General features: G+C 43.3%; 1 long non-coding RNA gene across 1 annotated transcript in view; it reads left to right on the top strand.

The window, feature by feature from the left end:
• Positions 1-1,560: 1,560 nt before the first annotated feature.
• Positions 1,561-19,309, top strand: part of LOC129529362 (uncharacterized) — a 30,301-nt gene continuing 12,552 nt past the window's right edge. Inside the window, exon 1 of the long non-coding RNA XR_008674860.2 lies at positions 1,561-1,606. This is a non-coding gene — a long non-coding RNA (uncharacterized lncRNA). The remainder of the gene's footprint in view (positions 1,607-19,309) is intronic.

The following is a 19,309-nucleotide window of genomic DNA, read 5'->3' as shown; positions in this document are numbered from 1 at the left end:
ATTGCAGCCTCGACCTCCCAGGCTCAAGTGATCCTCCCACTTCAGCCTCTAAGTAGGTGGGAGTACAGACATGAGCCACCATGCCCGGCTAATTTTTGTATTTTTTGTAGAGACAGGGTCTTGCCATGTTGCCCAGGCTGATCTCCAATTCCTTGGCTCAAGCAATCCACCCACCAAAGTGCTGAGATTATAGGTGTGACACACCGTGCCCAGTCACATTCCATTTTTACAATCAAAATGTGTCTCCTTCTAAAATGTCTTTACTCAAAGATGATGTTCATTTTTCCATTCACAACTTCTAGCATCCATGGAAAACAAAATAGATCCTAACCTTCATGAGATAAAAACCACCAGCTTTCGCTTGGCCTCTAATCAAGCACTTATTTGCAACAACAAACACACAAACTAGAAAGGATCTTTGCAGAAAGTCTTTTTTAAAGTACTAGGAAGATCAGCAGTTTCACCATCATACCTCTCACCGCATCTGCAATACATGTTCACTCTTTTAAGACCATTCAATTCTGCTGGAGAAAATAAGAGAAATGAATGACAAAGATAGATGGGACCATATGTGCTCTGCTCAAGAAATGCAAACAAAGCCCACAGCCGCTCCGCAGGTCAGCTGGCGAGCCCCGGATACTGGCCAGGTGATCGTGCTCTTGTGTTTTTTTGGTAGGACAAGGATGTGCAGGTTCTGGGCAGCTTCCATCTGCTAAGCCTCCTTGTTTGACTATTTGACTGGCCCCGGTAACCACACCATTAGCAGGGGAGACTGATGGGCAGATAGAGACAGATTGTGAACATTGCATAGCCCAGGACCCAGGGCTGTGGTCCTTCCACCCTGAAGGCACCAGATCCTGCAGTGTCAACCAACTGCAGATCTCTCCCTTTGTTTCTTGCTGTGTGTTTGGAACTGATGTACTAAATGATGGGATTCAAGCAACTGAACGTGGTCCGTCAGCCCTACTGTTCTGTGACAGCCTGTCTGGGGGGTGCTTGTAGGCTGGCCCAGCATCAGCGACAGGATCTTTCATCTGGAGCCTACAGACCTTAGACTCATGCTCCCCAGCTGTTCTGTAGATTCTTTTGGAAGATGCATTAGTCAGGATTCACTGGAGAAACAGAACCAATAGGGTGTGTGAATACTGATGCTATGAACATGTGTGTACACATGTCTTTTTGAGTCCCGGCTTTCAACATTGGGGGGTATACACCTAGAAGTGGAATTGCTGGATTATATGGTAACTCTGTGTTTAATTTTTTGAGGACCCTCAACCATTTTCTATAGTAGCTGCATCGTTTTACATTTCCACCAGCAATGCACAAGGGCTCCAGTTTCCCCACATTCTCACCAGCATTACTTTCTGTTCTTTTGATAACAGCCATCCAGATAGATGTGAGGTGTGCTGTTATTTTTAGCGCCTTATGGCTTCTCCTGCCCCACACCAGCAGCTCTCACCAACTGCCCATCTCTGCACTTCCTCTGAGAGAGCAGGAATTTGATTGGCCAAATGCATCTTATGCCAGGCCATAGGTCACTGTCATTGGCCAATCCATAGGTGGACAGCTCCTGGGTCAGTTGATGATCAGCTAAGACCAGAAAGAGGTGAGTCACTTGTAGAAGCATGATGTGGTTATCTGCAGATGACCTCTCAAAATTATCTTCCCTTAGGATAGGCCGTGGGAGCAAACCACCAAAAAAAATGTCCAACACAAGAGGGGAAAGATGCTGTGGAGCTAAGCTGTGTCTCCCCTAAAATGTAATAAAGGAAGCTTGCTCTTGGCACACGCCATCACTTATCTGGAAGCTTCTCTCTTGCCCTTTGTCCATGGGGTCTTCGACAGGCCGTGCTCATGTAATTCTCTGCTTCACAGGCACTCAACCGTGGTGCTGCATTTTAATGGGAAACTCTCCATAATAAAAACCCCTTTAATGTCCAAAGAAACAAAGCCATTCTAGGGGAAAGATTGGTGAAGAGATTGATAGCCACCCTGTCTGGTGGCTACTACATCATTTAATAAGGCTGGAGAGAAATTGCATCAATACTTCATTCTCCTCCACCTTGTATCATTGGTCAATGCTTGAGACGGGATGTCAGAGACATCTTTTGAAACTTACCATTGTTTCTGCTATAAGAGAAGCATTGAAGATATCACTGCCTCGCAAAAGTTTTTTGTTTTTTTTTTTAAAATGAGAATGCTTGTGGAAACCTGTCTGGGCTGAGTGCTAGCTATTAGGTAGTTCAGTTTTTCATGAGTTTATGGAGATGAACTTGTGTAACTGTCTAGGTTTCCCTTTGGGTGTTGGCTGTGGAAAGCATAGAGCAAATAGATTTCCCACAATTTGGGACTGAATTGCATCTCCGCTGTAAAATCCATCTGTTGAAGCCCTAACCCCCAGTGTCACAGAATGTGACTGTATTTGGAGACGGGCACTTTAAATAGGGAATTAAGTTAAATGGGGTCATTAGGGTCTTAATCCTATATGACAGGTGTCCTTATAAGAAGAGGAGATTAGGGCAAAGACACACACATAGAGATGACCATATGAAGACAGGAAGAAGACAGCTGTCTACAAGCCAGGGAGAGAGGCCTCGGAAGAACCAATTCTGCTTATACTTTGGTCTTGGACTTCCAGCCTCCAGAACGCTAAAACAACAAATGTCTATTGTTGAAGCCACCCAGTTGGTGGTACTTTGTTATGACAGTCCTAGCAAGGTAATATACCTGCCTGCAGCCATCATATACATATTTGTTTGCTTTTGTTTTTTGCCCCATGCTTAGTTTCATTTGACGTCTCCCACACTTGCATTTATTTCCTGTACACCTATTTTTTTGCAGTTACTTGATTGTATTTTAGTATCCTTTTATACTTCCTGGATTCAGGTACAATAAAAATAAAATTTTTTAATTCTTAAAGTGATTTCTCCTGGGCACCTCTAGTGTATAAGACTGTTATGGGCACCAGGAGATGCAGCTTAGAAGACCAGCGCATGCCTAGCAGAGTGCCTGGCGTTAAAGGTCTCAATAAGTATTGGCCATTATGACCAGCTCTTAGTTACTATACCAGTTAGCATTTGCTACAAAAGCCAAAGACCTCCAAACTGAATGACTTAAAATAATAAACATCTATTGCATCTCATGATTCTGTGAGCTAAGTGATCAATTCGGGTCTAAGTCAGCTCTGCCAGGGCTGGGTGGTCTAGGATGGCCTCTCTTTAATGTCTGGAACTCAGGTGGAAGTCTGGATGGTTGGAGCCTCTCTCCACATGGTCTCTCATCCCCCAGGAAGCTAGCTTTCACTTGTTCCATGGTGTGTAAAGGATTCTTAGCTGCAGGAGAAGGCAAGCCCCAGTGCCTGCACCATTCAGATCCCTGCTTGTGTCACATTTTCTAATGTCTCATTGGCCAAAGTAAGTCATATGGTCAAGCCCAGATCAAAGGATGGAGCATTAGTCCTGCCTTCTGATGGGAGGTCTGCCATGTCACATTGCAAGGGCATGGATGCAGGAAACAGGGGGCATTGGGGGCATTTATAATCAGTGAGTGAAGAGTGCTGTGCTAGGTACTTAACACCTCTTCTACTACTTGATTCTGCCAGTATTCCTAACTGCAATTTAATAATCAAAACAAAAACTCAGAGAGCATGTGGTGCTCATCCAAGACTACACAAGTAGTAAGTAACAGAGCTGAGACTCAAACCCTGGCTCAATAAAAACAACAACAAATAACCCCAGCCCGCCCATCTCCAAGACTGGTTTGCTTCCTGGTTCACCTTGCTGAATTGCCCTGGTGCTTAGGACAGAGGCTGAGGCACCAGAAGCCCCAGTACATATGATATTGTTGATTAAACTTGAATCAGAGGATAGACTTTGCCAGGGAAGAACAAACAACGAACAAGGGTGAGCACGGGGTGCTTTAGATCCAGCTCTAGAATAATGTATGGGCTCCCCCAGTGAGCAAGACAGCTAACCTGTCCATTCCCCAGGCCCCTGTGGGGAAATGGAGGCGGACAAGCTTAGGAAAATTACAGGGGCAGAAAACACACAGAGGGAAGACATTTCTTTTTCCTTCACCTTTCCTACAAAACAAAACAGTTTCAGTCCTCCTCTTCAAGTTCCACTATCTCACTCTCTTTTTAAAGAATATTCTTGTCTTTCCTTGGACTTCCCCTTTGCTTAATAAGTCATTTCCTGTGTGTCTCTCTTTCTTTTTTTTTTTTTTTTAAGGCAAAGTCTCGCTCTGTCGCCAAGCTGGAGTGCAGTGGCATGATCTCGGCTCACTGCAACCTCCGTCTCCCAGGCTTAATCAATTCTCCACCCTCAGCCTCTCGAGTAGCTGGGATTACAGGCGTGCACCACCACGCCCAGCTAATTTTTTGTATTTTCAGTAGGGATGGGGTTTCGTCATGTTGGCCAGGCTGGTCTTGAACTCCTGACCTCAAGTGAGCTGCCCGCCTCTGCCTCCCAAAGTGCAGGGATTACAGGCATGAGCCACCACACCCACCATCTGTGTGTATCTCTCTTGGCCGCCTGGGTGGATTCACCCATCATCCACCACTTCCCTGTTCTTTTCTGTCCAACTGGGGCGTCCAACTGGGGTGTCCAACTGGAGCCTCCACGCTGGCCCTCCTGCCATGCATGTCTCTTCCATGGACCCTCTTCAAGCCCTTGCTTTCCTTCCAGAGATTTTCCTGTCTCCTAATGCCACTCTCAGTCCGGGCTTTCTTCTGAATTTGAACACCAAGAGGCACCAGCAGTCGCCAGCAACAATGAGGCCTAAGAAAACCGGTCATTTGAGCTGGGCGAGACGTCAGTGAAACCATCTTGGTATTTGATTGGCCTTTTGTTGAGAGAATAGGGACTCTGTGAGTGGAGACCGAGAGAGACACTGGTCCCTTTTCAGAGTGGACAGAGTAGGAATGGCACGTACTGAGAGGGCAGTGTTGATAGCTGAAACTAGGTGTGCCACAGGCCTGGGATCTGGGGAAGGCCTGAGAGATATCTGATGCAGGCGCGGGCTGGGCACCCGCCGGGAGTCCAGGAAGGACGAACACCCTGAGGCCCAGCTAAAGCCAGGGGGGTCTGATTGGTGGGGAGGGCGAGCTGGGAAAAGCTGAGAGAGGCAGGCAGCCTAGCCAGGCAGAAGTCAGGAGCCAGGCACCTGCCAAGAGAGGGAGTAAGATGTTCAAGAGGAGCTCCGGAAGAACTTTCAGATATAGCACTGGACTTGGCTGAGGACACAGCAGCACGGTGAGTGGCACTCACAACTTGTAAATTACATCTCGGCTTAGTTTTATTTCAAGGCTTGAGTTTCTGCCAACCATGGAAGGTTAAATAATTAGAGCAGGCAGGTGAGTTAGGCGTAGGATGGGCAAAGAGTTCAAGGAAAGAAAGAAAGATGGAAGTAAGGAAAGAGAGAGAAACTTGTATGTGTTGTAATGAGTAGATTGGGTATCAATGATTAGTTCACCAGCTTGTTTTAAGTGACCCTGACTGCCTAGAATCTAGGCAGGTTTATATATCTGGGCTTGAGAGAATGTCAACAAAACATACCTCTATTCTTACCTCACTTTGTTAAGAGGGGATGGTTGGTTGGTTTTTAATTACTGAGTACATGGAAATGGGATAATTTTGGGTTACACAGACTTTGCCTTCATGTAGATTAATAGCAAGATCGATTTCCAAAGAAAAGATAAAATTCAATGCGTTTCTGGATGGTGCGAGGGTCTTCGGGAGTCACTACAGAAATGTCATTACAGTCTCCATTAACAAACTCTAAAGAGGTCGTATACAGGGTCTATGAGCTCATCTCCCTGGAAGGCGGGTGATGCTCTTATTTATGCCCCAAAAGCAAGAAGGCTTCTTCCTCTAGGTAGTTCAGTGAAACCAGGTATAAATCCAGAGGAATGACATCAACAGCTGCAATGTAATAAAATTCAACACCATAAGCTTCTATGAAATCAGAACTACATTTTTGAGTGCCTACTTATGCTGATAAACATTGTCTATGTTTCATGCGAGCACTGTACCTATTGCCAAGACTGTCTTCATTATCAGACACAGTGCACAGCAGTGGCACTTGCTTGTGGTTTTTTTTGTTCCCTTTGGCTAAAGCATTAGTGAGGTTGCATGACATTGCGACAAAGACATGGATTCTGAGATAAGCTATCTAGAGTCAAAACCCTAACCCTGACACATACTCGATAGAAGTTACTTCACCCTCCTGTGCCTCTGTTTCCTCATCTGTAAAATGGGAATAATGATGGTCCTACCTCTTAGGAGAATTGTGGAGATACAATTCAGCTAATGTAAGTAAATTATATAGGATAGAACCCGGCATGTAGGAAGGGCTAAATTCATGTTATTAGCTATCATTTGCTGAGTATCACGGTTTGGCACCCCTAAGCCTCAGGGTAAGTTAGAGCCAATAGAACCAAGAGAGAAGCCAGGAGTAAACCAAGGGGTCCTGCACACTGCATGACGGCAGATGAGACAGCAAACAGCATGACCGGCGTTGGTAATCAGGATTCATTTGCAAAAGTAGAAACTTCAATTCCATAAAAAGAGAATAGAGGAGAATTCTTTAAGAAGATAATGCAGTGAGGTGGCTCTATCCATTTTTATTCTTAGGGAGAGACAAGTGTGTCTGTTTTTCAGTTTGATTTTTATTGCTAAATGCAATTTTGTTTCTTAAAATCATCTCTGCCAGTATCTAAAGATGCAGCGGACAGGGTGGGGTGGAGGGAAGGAAGCATTGGAAACTGGTTTGATAGCTTTAAGGACTTTCATGGCCTGGATCCTAGAGAAATGTAACAGGGATGTAAAATAATTCAATCAAAGCTTTGTCATTTAGGATAAATGGAATTTGGTTTCTCTGTGGTGGGAAACTATTCTACCACATTTCCTCCTCTAAGGAATTTTTATTTCTTACTTAAAAAAATTAATTTAGGTATAAGTAACATAAATAAAATACACAGCTACCGGGGGTTCAGTTCAACAATCTTTCAGAATTGTATCTACTTTGGTAATCACCAATCAAAACAAGATATAAAACATTTTGGAACACACCAGAAAGTTCCCTTGAGCCCTTGATAGTCAATTTCCTCTCCCCCATCACTTTCTGATTTATGTAGATATTTATACATATAGATTAGTATTGTCTTATTTGAATTTTCTATGAATTGATCAAACTATGCATTCTTCGGAGTTTGGCTTCTTTTGCTTACTGTATTGTATTTGAGATTCATCTGTGTTGTTGGCTGTATCTGCAGTTTATACTTTTTTATTTCTGTATAGTATTCCATTGTATGAATAAGGCATATCTAGTTCTAGCAAAATTTATTACAAAAACTTTCCTTTCTCCATTGAATTACTTTGACATCTTTGTGGAATATCAGTTGACTGTGTTTGCTGGTCTATTGAGCAACTCTTTAGTTAATTCAGTTGATTTGCATGTCTGTCTTTATGCCAGTACCCTACTGTCTTGACTACTGTAGCTTTATCATATGTGAACTCATATTATTTAAGTCTTCCAAATCTGTGGGGTTTTTTCAAAATAATTTCAGATATTCTAGATCCTTCATGTTTCCATATATCGTTTAGAATCGGCTCATTTATTTCTTTAAAAGAAACTTGCTGTAATTTATATATATATTGTATAGAACCAATGAATAAGTTTAAGACGTCTTAACAATATTAAGTCTTCCAATCAATGAACATGGTATATCCCTTTATTTATTTAGGCCTCTTCCATTTTCCTCAGAAATGTCTTATAGTTTTTATGTAGATGTCTTATACATATTTTATTAGATTTATCCCTAGGTATTTGAAGTTTTAATGTCATTGTAAATGGTACTGATTTTTGAAATTTCACTTCAAAGTGTTTGTTACTGGCATATAGAAATATAACTGAGTTTTGTATAGTGACTTTGTATATTATAGCCTTGCTAAATCCACGTAATTCTAGTGATAGTTTTGTAGATTCATAGATTTTTCTTGATATAAAATAAATAATTTAAGACTAATTAGTAAATAAATTAAGAAACTGAAGTGTTGTAGTTTTCACCATGTATTAATAGGTCTTTGCTTCTAAAAGTTTTATAGTAGTGGTGTTGATAGTTTTGATGAGGATAATTTATAGAGAGAAAAGTTAATAAAATAAATATTTCATATTAATTGCAAAATTTCACAACCACCTGGTTAAGCTTCTACATAATACCCAGATTTAATGGGCCCCAGAACTTTGTAACTACTTATAATTCACACCCTTTTCTATATACTTTTTGAGTTGCAGTAACTGTAGTCTTAATACCTAGTATTGTAATTTCCCCTCCAATTCTTTTTTTTTTTTTTTTTTTTTTTTTTTTTGAGACAGAGTCTTGCTCTGTCACCCAGGCTGGAGTGCATTGGCATGGTCTCTGCTCACTGCAAGTTCCGCCTCCCGGGTTCACACCATTCACCTGCCTCAGCCTCCCGAGTAGCTGGGACTACAGGCGCCCACCACCACGCCTGGCTAATTTTTTGTATTTTTAGTAGAGACGGGGTTTCACCATGTTAGCCAGGATGGTCTCGATCTCCTGACCTTGTGATCCACCCGCCTCGGCCTTCCAAAGTGCTGGGATTACAGGCATGAGCCACCACGCCCGGCCTCCCCTCCAATTCTTACAGTGTATTTCCTATACGTACATAGAAGACACTGTTTTGAAATAACCCTGCGATTGTCATTTGGTAAATCACATTTTCAGTTTTGGCAGGGAGCAGGGAAGCGCAAGATTGGAAATAGTAATAGCTATTATTTAGGAGGCATCTACTATATACCAGGAACTGAGCTAAGCAATTTGCATGCACCATCTCATCAATAGACCTATTTTACAAACAAGGAAACTAAAGCTTAGTTTAAGTCATGTGTCAGGTCCCAAAGTTAATAAGCAGTAGAGTCAAGGTTTAAATCAAAGTTTCAGATCCCAGAGCCCACAATTTTGACCAGGGTCTTCCAAAGCATCCGTTTAAAAAACAAATGTGATTTTCTACACCCTCCGATTATAGAAAAAGGAATTTAGCCAGAGTTCAAAATTCTTAGACTGATAAGAAATGATGCCAACTTCCATTTATTACCATGTAATGGGTTAAGGGATGGCAGTAAATCTTTCATGTCAGCTGGCTAACTGTGGTGCTACAAAGACCAAGTTTTCCTCTTCAATCTTGGGCCAGCATGCAGACCTGGGTGGAGGGTAGAGGTTGGTGGCTGGAGAAACAGCCCCACACCTGGACTCCGCAGAGGGAAGGTCACCCAGAGCGCCAAGCACAAAGGGTCACATTACTCTCATGACAGAAGGCTGCATGGTACACCTTTGGGGTCTTCCTGATGTTTGGGGAGCACACGCAGTTCACACACACACACAACCCACACAAGCCCCCTGCACAGATTCAGGTTACGCCAGGGCTGGAATTACATAGCGACCCCTAAACAAAACAAACCAAACCAAACTACAGGCAGTAAAAGCCTTGGATAACAAGCCCAGAGAGCATCGGCACCAAAATTGCAAAAAGGTTCCCCTGTACGCTACAGATTACAGAATCATAAAGAACACACTTATAAAATAAAGCCTGTTGTGTTTCAGTGAGACTTAGAGTTGGCAATTCCGTTGCTAGATCTTATTTCACGGAGTGGGGAGGGAGTCCTTAAGAAACGGGCTTGCAATGACTCAGTTGGACTCTATCCTTCTTGGATTTTTCTTAGTTAAATCCACTGCCATGCTTTTAGTGATAATTTAAATTTTCTATATGCTGACCTTTACCTTTCATACCTTAGAAACGTAGGGGTTGGGGAAGTACTTTATAACCCCTGGTGACATTCCAAGAAAATGTCACTTACCAGTACCGGCACTATCCTGGAATTTCCAGCCGAGAGAATGGAATTTGGCAGGGCTTGTCTCCATCAATCCGGGCACTTGGAGGTAACGGTATGTTCTTAGTTCCAAAAGGCACTACGTTCCAAGAGCGTCCATCTTTTCAGTTTATGGGTGGGTTTAAAGTTCACTCCTTCACACGCACCACCCCCTTCATCTCACTGGAAACCTTCCAACTCTAAGAACTGCTCTGAAACCTGGGGTTTGCAAGCTTAGATGTGAAGGTAAGAGTGTTTCTAAGCATTGAAGGGCACGTTCTCTTGGGATTTCGTAAGTCACTCTGAACACCACTGACCATGATGTGGACAAAGAATAGAAATAACAGCTAGCAAACCTCCACATGACATTGTATGAGCTCTGCATTACAAGAGAGGTAGGAGCAGGTTTTAAAAGCACCTTCATTGCACCACCTTACATACTGTTAACCACACATGACATAACTACTTTTATTAATGCACTGCAGCAGGGTGTTGGGAGGAATGTCCTATGCATTTCTGTGCTCTAACCGGCTTATTTTTCCAACTTCAGTTGTTTCTAATCTAAGCCAGTAATATCACAAAACCTCCAAGAACATTCAGCCTTCTACACAGTGTCATTAGAATGTTTGGTAAAAAGGAGATGCAGGCTGGGCACGGCGGCTCACGCCTGTAATCCCAGCACTTTGGGAGGCTGAGGCAGGCAGATCATGAGGTCAGGAGTTCCAGATGAGGTCAGGGTGAAACCCTGTCTCTGCTAAAAATACAAAAATCAGCCGGGCGTGGTGGCATGTGCCTGTAATCCCAGCTACTCAGGAGGCTGAGGCAGGAGAATTGCTGGAACCAGGGAGGCAGAGGTTGCAGTGAGCTAAGATGACACCACTGCACTCCAGCCTGGGCAACAGAGCGAGACTCCATCTCAAAAAATTTTAAAAAGGGGATGTATTCTTTTAGAAGTTTTCATTTTAAAATATTCTTACAGCATCCTCCTGTTTTTATTTTACATTGTAAAAAAATTTAAACATACAGAAGAGAAGAGCACATAGCATGAGAAACACTCATGTACTCACCAACCAGATTTAATAATTGTTTGTAGTTTGCTATATTTATGCCAATCTATTGTTTGTTTTAATTTATTATATATGTCCATAAGCCTCTCTAAAAAATAAGGATATATTCATTTACAGCCATGCATTTTGTTTGCCGTCCTTGTTCCTCCCTGTACATTGGAAGTTAGATCTTAAGATTGACTTGTAAACCAAAAACGAAAGTTTAAGTACCCCTCAACCATCTGAATGGAACCCTCCTCTCAGCCAAGGGCATTCCAAAGTCAACCTGAAAAAACTAGTTCAGGTCATGATGGGAAGAGGGAGTCGGACATGCCTCATCATACCCTCCTCCCTTTTGGAATTCAGGAAAAGCTGACCAGCATTAACATCAACACAGACCTTAAGTCTGATAAGAAACTTTTTACAGTTGATTCCCTCTGAAGCCTGCTACCTGGAGACTTCATCTGCATGACAAACTTTGGTCTCCACAATCCCTTATCATCATAACCTAGATATTCTGTTCTATTGATTCCAGGTTTTTAAATAATAACTCTTTCATCCAATTGCCAATAAGGAAATTTTTAAATCTACCTATAACCTGAAAGCCATCCCCGGAGTTGTCCTACCTTTTGAGATCAAATCAGTGTACGTCTTACAGGTATTAATAGATGTCTCGTGTCTCCGTAAAAAGTGTAAGAGCAAGCTGTACCCTGACCGCCGTGGGCACATGTCATCAGGACCTCCTGAGGCTGTGTCACAGGTGTGTCCTTAAACTTGACAAAATAAACTTTCTAAATGGATTGAGACCTGTCTCAGATACTTTTGCGTTCACAGATTAAATTCAGGTTAAACACTTTTTGCCAAGAAGCCTTCACTGCTGAAGTTGTACATTTTGTATTGGATCACATCAGTGCCAGGCTACCCACACTCAGTGATTCCAAGATTGATGCTTGGGTTGGGAGGCTGCCCACGGCTCTCTCTCCCTATTACAAAGGCATCTTCCCACCCTCATGACCAGCAGATGATTTGTGAGACAGGACCTTGGTTCTGCGGGTTATTAGGTTCTCCGTCAGCTCTTCCCTGAATACTTGTAGCATCCGTTAATGATCCTGGACCGAATCAGTTAATTCATTCAAGGTTACAAAATGGTGGTTTTCTAATTTGATAATTCATTTGACATCTGTTAGTTAGCGATCATATTTTTTCAGAATGAAGAGTGTTCCCTCAAAGTCAAGCCTCTTTTGTAATGCTGATATATAGCCTAACACTTTCGCTTTATTTACTTAATTTTTTTTTTTTTGAGACGGAGTCTCACTCTGTTGCCCAGGCTGGACTATACTGGTGCGATTTCAGCTCACTGCAACCTTTGCCTCCTGGGTTCAAGCGATTCTTCTGCCTCAGCTTCCTGAGTAGCTGGAACTACAGACATGCACCACCATGACTGGCTAATTTTTGTATTTTTAGTAGAGATGGGGTTTCACCATATTGGGCAGGCTGGTCTTGAACTCCTGGCCTTGTGATCTGCCTGCCTCAGCCTCCCAAAGTGCTGGGATTACCGGCGTGAGCCACCCCCCGACCCCAAGACTATTTACTAATTTTTAGAGTAAGACATTGACTTCATTATCTGGGGGTTTTGAAATAAAATAATTCACTGTCCTTATATTGTAAATGCCATATTATTTGTAGTTTACTGGTGGAAATGGCTTTACCACACTCATGTAACTTTAGGGCTATAAGACAGCAGAGCATAGTAAATCCAGTAGAACCACTCAATTCAGAAATGAACAACAAAAAAGTCAAATTGGTTAATCAAATAAGTTGATGGGTTATTGGATTCAAAGGACAGTCAATGCCATACAAATGGCCTGTTCAGTGGCATCATACTGACAGCCCCAGTCTGAACTGTTAAAGGAAAGAAAGGCATATGTGGGGTGTCTGTGAGAAGAGGAAAGAGCGTGTAGAAAAATGAATTTTCCCTTCATTTTTTCTTGGGACAAGGTCTCACTCTGTGGCCCAGGCTGGAGTGCAGTGGCATGATCATGGCTCACTGTAGCTTCAACCTCCTGGGCTCAAGCGATCCTCCCACGTCAGCCTCCCGAGTAACCGTGACTTCAGCCCTGAGCCACGGTGCCCAGCCTAGGCTTTTAACGTCTTGCTTTGTCATCAGCCAAAAGCACGTTTGCAGTTACTTTGTCGGAACTCTCCCCCACTGCCCCATCCCCATGCGAGGGGCTCTAGGGAAAGACAGAGGGCTCCAGACTGCCCATAGAAGATGCCGCACTGGTGGCATTTTTTTCCTAGCTGGGACTTCGTGCCTCCTTATTGCTCAGGGGTTGGCTGGGGCAATGCTGAAATCAGCATGACCTTGGCTCAAAAGCTCAGGTGGACCCTAAAGTGGGGCAAGGAAGGCTTTCTTGAAGGAAGTTCTGAGCAGGGCATCCCATGTAGGTCACACAGGTCGAGTAGAACCCTTTGTCCACCTTAGCAGCTCCATTTCCACCACCCATGCTCCATCCAGCCCAGGCGACCTGCAATTCCTCGGTAAACCAAGTTCCTGCCTGATCTAGCCGGCTTACCCCATCCACTCTGTAACCTCCCGCTTGTCCTTTAATATTCAGCTCTAGGGCCCTCTCATCCCAGAGCGCTTCTCCGAACCGTTCCCGGTTGCCTTTCTCTAGACCTCTTGCTCTTCCGTAATTATGGATTTTCTTGTCTGTCTTCCCTACTAGACTGTGAGCTCATGAGAAAAGGAAACATCTTTATTTGTGAATCTCATATAGTAGGTTAAACATCCACATAGTAGGTACTAAATAAATGGTACTAAATAAAAGCCCTTTGATAGAAACAAATGTGTGAAAAAAAAATGAATGACTTTGGCTTATCCTAGGAAATGCATTGATTTCCCTCCTTCCCCCTTCCATAAACTAAATGGCCAGGGTAATTTTGCTCAGACCCCTGGGATTTGAGGTGAATGGAGCCTGGACAGTTTCAAATGTTTTGCATATTAAGAACAGCCAAAGTGGATGTATATAGGTCTAGAGACGAGAGCAACCCAGGGCACTAAATGGAAACTGTTCTCAGTTTACAAAAATGCTTTCACCAAGAGCATTGTAATAAAGAGCTAGGTTATTAAAGCTCAATCAAATAAACAGACCCTTTCACCCCCAGCCCCCTAAATGAAAGTGGTCATGTAATCGTGCTGTGATTAAGGAAGGCCCCTGAGTTAAAGGCTTCGGAATATGTGAATAGACATAAATCAGCCAGTTCCCGTCTTGGAAGGCAGCATTCTTCAGCATCCATTAATCTGCGGTTGGCTCCCCTTGGAGCTCTTGGGCCCCTCTGGGCTTCTCTATCTCTTAATTGAAGCGATGTGCCTTGGAGATTTATTGCTATTCTACATCAACTTTCCCTTCCAAGGGCAGATTGCAAAACAAATACAGGAAAAAGAAACTGGATTCAATTTCTAGGCAAGAGCCTTCTCCGAGTTCATCTATGTGAATGTGCATGCCCTCAAAGCTCCAACCTGAGGCAGGGTAGGCTTCTGCCTCCAAGCCGCCTAATAGTTGGTGAGTCCTGAATGTCAGCCTGTCTTTTCTCGCTGACTTTGAGGTATTACGTACTTGATGCAATCCAGGGCCACAGATCAATTCACGATGGGATGAAGATATGCCCTGGAAAATGTAGCTCCAGAATCTTTCATGTTTGCCTTTTCCTTTTATCCCAAACTTGACACTCCCAGGAGTTTACGAGTTTGTAATCAGCCCAGTGGCCGCAAGCACCTCCTTCTTCCCGAAGGCAGACGGATGTCTTCCGGCCTCCTCACCCATCAACGTGAGCCCCCTGATTTATGGTCCTGAACCCAGCAATCAGGGCCTGCTGAGGCTGAGCTCTCACCTGGCCTTTGGGGTGAATTTGGAGGGAAAGTGGGGCTAGAAGTGAATGGGCCACCTCATTTAGGTTTTGGAGATTTGGTTCTCTGTTTTGTCTTGATGTGCACATAAGAAAACGCTTTTGCACAAGGCAGCCTGCTGGTGCCCACATTTGGAAGGGATCAAGCCAAGGCTATCTAAATCATTCCGAGGGAGCAGCTGCAAGAAGCATCTCATAAATTGTAAGAGCAAGCACTTGTGCAGAGGGGCTGCAGTGACCGTGAGGCCCCAGGGTCTCAACTCAGAGGACAGAGTCATTTCATGGGTCCAGTTCGACTAAGAAGTCACCAAAAAGAAAAAAAGCTTCTGTGAAAACCGGAAGGGAGAAGTGATCTAGTGATGCTGAGATTTGCATTCATAGGGCTGGGTGATATTTGACTAAGTCTCCTCCTAAGTCAGAGATCTAAGTTCTCAATTTTAAGAAGTCATATTTACTGGTTTCGATTTCTTTAACGAACTCTTACTGTTGACTGAGTGCTTTACAAATATTAATTCACTTAATCTTTCTAACAATCCTATAAAATATGCCTTGTTATCATCAAATTAGTGGTTATATTATTACATTCATATGCTATCTCCTATATGTGTGTTAAGATTCCTCCAACAAACTGGTTTAAGTATTTCATACTGAATTACTAACAGGTAGATCCTGGTATAGGCAGTGGTAGAAGTGAGATTTACTAACTTCCTTCTGTATGATAGATATAAAATTAGACATGCTAATATGATAAAAAATAAGACTGATGGCTTCAAGTTTCAATGGTTTTCAAACTAGACTTATGTCTAGAAACAAACTAGACTAAAAAATAACTGTAAAAAGGACAAAAGATTTATAGAAAGTACCATCTGGAGTTAAAACTGGCTCTGACCGCTGGTTCCCAATGTCTGTAATCAACTTATGACAGCTTGTGACTCTGCTCCTTGGCTCTTCTGAATTTCCATGGATCTTGAGCAGCTGTGGCAAGGGGGATGAGATAACTTTTTTATAGCACCAGCTGTAGAGCAAAGCACAACTGCTTTGGAAGACTCCACAACACTATTTATGGTAGGGGCCAATTTGCTCTCAGGGTACTGGGCTTTCTGAAGGCTCAGGGGCATGGCACATAAACGGCCCTCTCCAGGACATTCAGAGGTGGCTGGAGCCCACCCTGTGCAGACTGTGGACATCTCTTCCCAACTCCGCATTCAGCAACCTTAAGCTGGTAGCTTGACATTTGCCATGATGGAAATTGGCAAATGCTATATACAGCACTCTGCCACTTTTAGAACCAGTTTACCAGCACAACACCAGGAAAGGAAATCTTAAGCTTTATGAATCTTTCCAACAAGGCAGAGTTGCATATTTAAAAAAAAAAAAGATTTGGGAAAAAGGGAAACCATAGTGCTGCAATACAATTGCAGGGTTGGTTCTGAAGGACCAATGGCTCTGGTGTTTGAGACAGCAATCTTTCAACAGAGCCAGGGAGAGAGGATGGTGACCTCATGCCCATTCTCACAGCAGCAGCAAGAGCTGGGCTGAGAGACAAACTGACCCCCTGCACCTCAAATTCACATGAGGGGTGCAGCCAACCTCTGTTCTCAACCTGACATGCCATGAGGTGAATGATTCTGAGGACAGCAAAATTTGTGCTTGCATAACTTGTGTCAATCAGAGGAAAACACTGAGGAACTGTGTTAGCTTCCCGTGGCCGCTGTAACAAGTGACCACAACCAAGTGGCTTAAAACTACACAAATGTTATTATCCTACAGTTCTAGAGGTCAGAAATGAGGCTCACTGGGTTGTGATCAAGGTATCGGCAGGGCTATGTTCCTTTCTGGAGGCCCTGGGGGAATCAACTTGCTTGTCTTTTCCAGCTTCTAAAGGCCACCTGCATTCCTTGGCTTGTGGCCCCTTTCTCCACCTTCAAAGTGAGCAACAGGTGGTCAAGTCTTTCTCACTCACATCACACTGGCTCTGACTTTCTGCCTCTCTCCTTCACATTTAAGAACCCTTGGTACTACATTGGGCTCACCTGATAATCTCCTTATTCTAAAGTCACCTGGTTAGCAACCTTAATTCCCTCTGCAACCTTCACTGCCCTTGCATGTAACATAACATACTCATGGGTTCTGGAGACGAGGGCATGGGCATCTTTGGTGGGAAATTATTTTACAACCACAGCCATACACGTCACCTGAGGTCTTTGGTGAAACGCCCTGGAATTGACTCTAGAATTACATCTAGGAGGTTGCTCACCAAAGAGACTCAATCCCAGCCCCTTCTCTCAGTGTCAGCCAAGGCTGTCCTCCAGGGGTGAAACCACACCTGTTCTAGATACTGGAAATGGGTTTTACTGGTGGTTCTGTCATCTTAAGGATCCAAATCAGAGGTGTTAATGGAAGGCAACTCCATCCCAACTCTTCACACTTTTCATCCCTAATTGATGGCTTTTGTTGGCTTAGCGATAGCTGGTAGTTTTCTCTGGTGCCTGCACCCTTGCACATAAATTTAAGTAGGGCACCTGGTGATTACACCTAAGTTAGGAAAACAGGCATCCTTCTTGACACATATTCTTGACACATGCCAGATTTCTATGGAAAATTTATATAACACTGCAAGAAAAGGCTAATTTTGCTGACAAACACTGAGCCGAGCTCCTGGTTTGATGTCAGGTTTAGCTCTCAGGGAGCCACATTTGCCACCTGCCTCATCTTCGGCATTTCTCAGAACTCCACAGAACGAGGGTGCAGCCCAGGACTGGGGAGTAGGGCGGCCAGATTTAAGGCATGTGAACTTTCAGGTCATCGCATACACTTTCCCATTAGGGAAGGGGCAGATTTCCTTAAGAGTTTGGGGGATCAGAACTGAATCCACGTCTGTCTCTTTGATAACATAATTCAAATATGGTGTAATGGCGCCTGGGGGAGAGGGAGTGAATTTGAGGATTATTAGTTTCACTGCTCTGGAATAGGTCCCAGAGGAGACCACGCAGAGACCTTGTCCAACAAATTGCTGGACCTCTTTTTGCTGAGCCCTGTCTGCCAAAAGGCTCCACGTGTCTTTCGCATCTCCACTATCCCCACCATGAGGCCTCTTCCCACAGTCTCCGAACCTCCATGGGAGCCAACATTTTCTAATAATCGTTTCCTACATAAAATCAACAAGGGGAAAAATTCCTCTTTAAGCACATGTCTAGATGATTCCATTTCTCTTTGACAGAGAATTATCAGTGACGGCCCTATGGCTCATAAGACTGTAGGGATTGTAAACCTCTGATTAATGGAGTAAGACAGATTGTTGTTATTCATGGAATTCAATATCCTAACCTCAGACCCATGTTTACAGCACATTGACTTGCAACTTTGAAAAAAGCCCTGCTTTTTTTTTCCCCCACATGTTTAGTTATTAACAGAGAGCGCTACGGTAAGGAAACCAGGCCAACATATCCAGTTGGGTAGCCTAAACCAGAATATGCACTGTATGTAGTGATTTGGGATTTAAAACCCCAATAATGCACAGAGATGCTATGACTCCAATATTTTTCCAATATTACCTGCAACTTGTTCTAGATGAAACCCTTCAAAGCCCTCCGTGATTAACTTTTCAAAAGAGTGTCACGCATTTTCTTGTTCTCTAAGCAGCAGAGAATGTAGCCCATGCATCTCAGGCTGCCGTCATTAATCTTTTTCCTTTCCTTCTTTTACTTTTATTTTTAAGTTAGTGATTAAAACACAGAGGTCTTCATGAAATGTGACTCCCCTGAAGAATGATAACATTTCATTCTGCATTTTTGCAGCACCCAAGTTCATGTTTAGATGAAGGTGACCGCTTTCATTTCCATCATCTTGTTATGGCTTCGAAATCATGCCATATTATTATTTGCCCCATTTTGCAGAGGAGCCAGATGAAGAACAGAATGAATAACTTACCCCAAATTACCCATGAAGCCAGGGTTATTAGAATTCCCAGGCCAGTGGGCTCACCACAAAACTACACCGCTTGACTGTGCTGAGAACCAGCCAAGTCTCCATCCCAGATGATCACTGCCTATTCCCCAGGTGGGAAAGAGGCCAGATGTAATTTGCTCATGAAAAAAAAAAAGCACAGAATGGATAGGGGATTCTTTGACTATTTTAGAGATAAGGGTGAATGCATTTCTTTAGAGATTATTAAAAATTAATTTTTAAAGCAGAACTGATGGGAAAATCATAAACACAAGATGACACATGGTTTGGAAGCGATCAACTCTGGAGACTTGGTGGGGCTTTTCCTTAGAGAAGAAAATAGGTCCTTTTCCTCAGGAATATTTCAGAAGAGGTCTTGTTATGGTTTAAGAGCCAGAAAATGGGAATAAGCTTAGTACTTAGCTGAAGAATGAGCTGGGTGCAGAATTACAAAGTGGATGTCCCACGTGTTTCCTGTTTCCTCTTGGTGCCCATCTCTTGGCTGTAGCCTACTTCCTGCC

This window comes from Gorilla gorilla, chromosome 22, assembly GCF_029281585.2.
Source record: "Gorilla gorilla gorilla isolate KB3781 chromosome 22, NHGRI_mGorGor1-v2.1_pri, whole genome shotgun sequence".
NCBI lineage: Eukaryota > Metazoa > Chordata > Mammalia > Primates > Hominidae > Gorilla > Gorilla gorilla.
The sequence above is the reverse complement of the archived record's forward strand: the minus strand, read 5'-3'. Positions and strand labels throughout refer to the sequence as shown.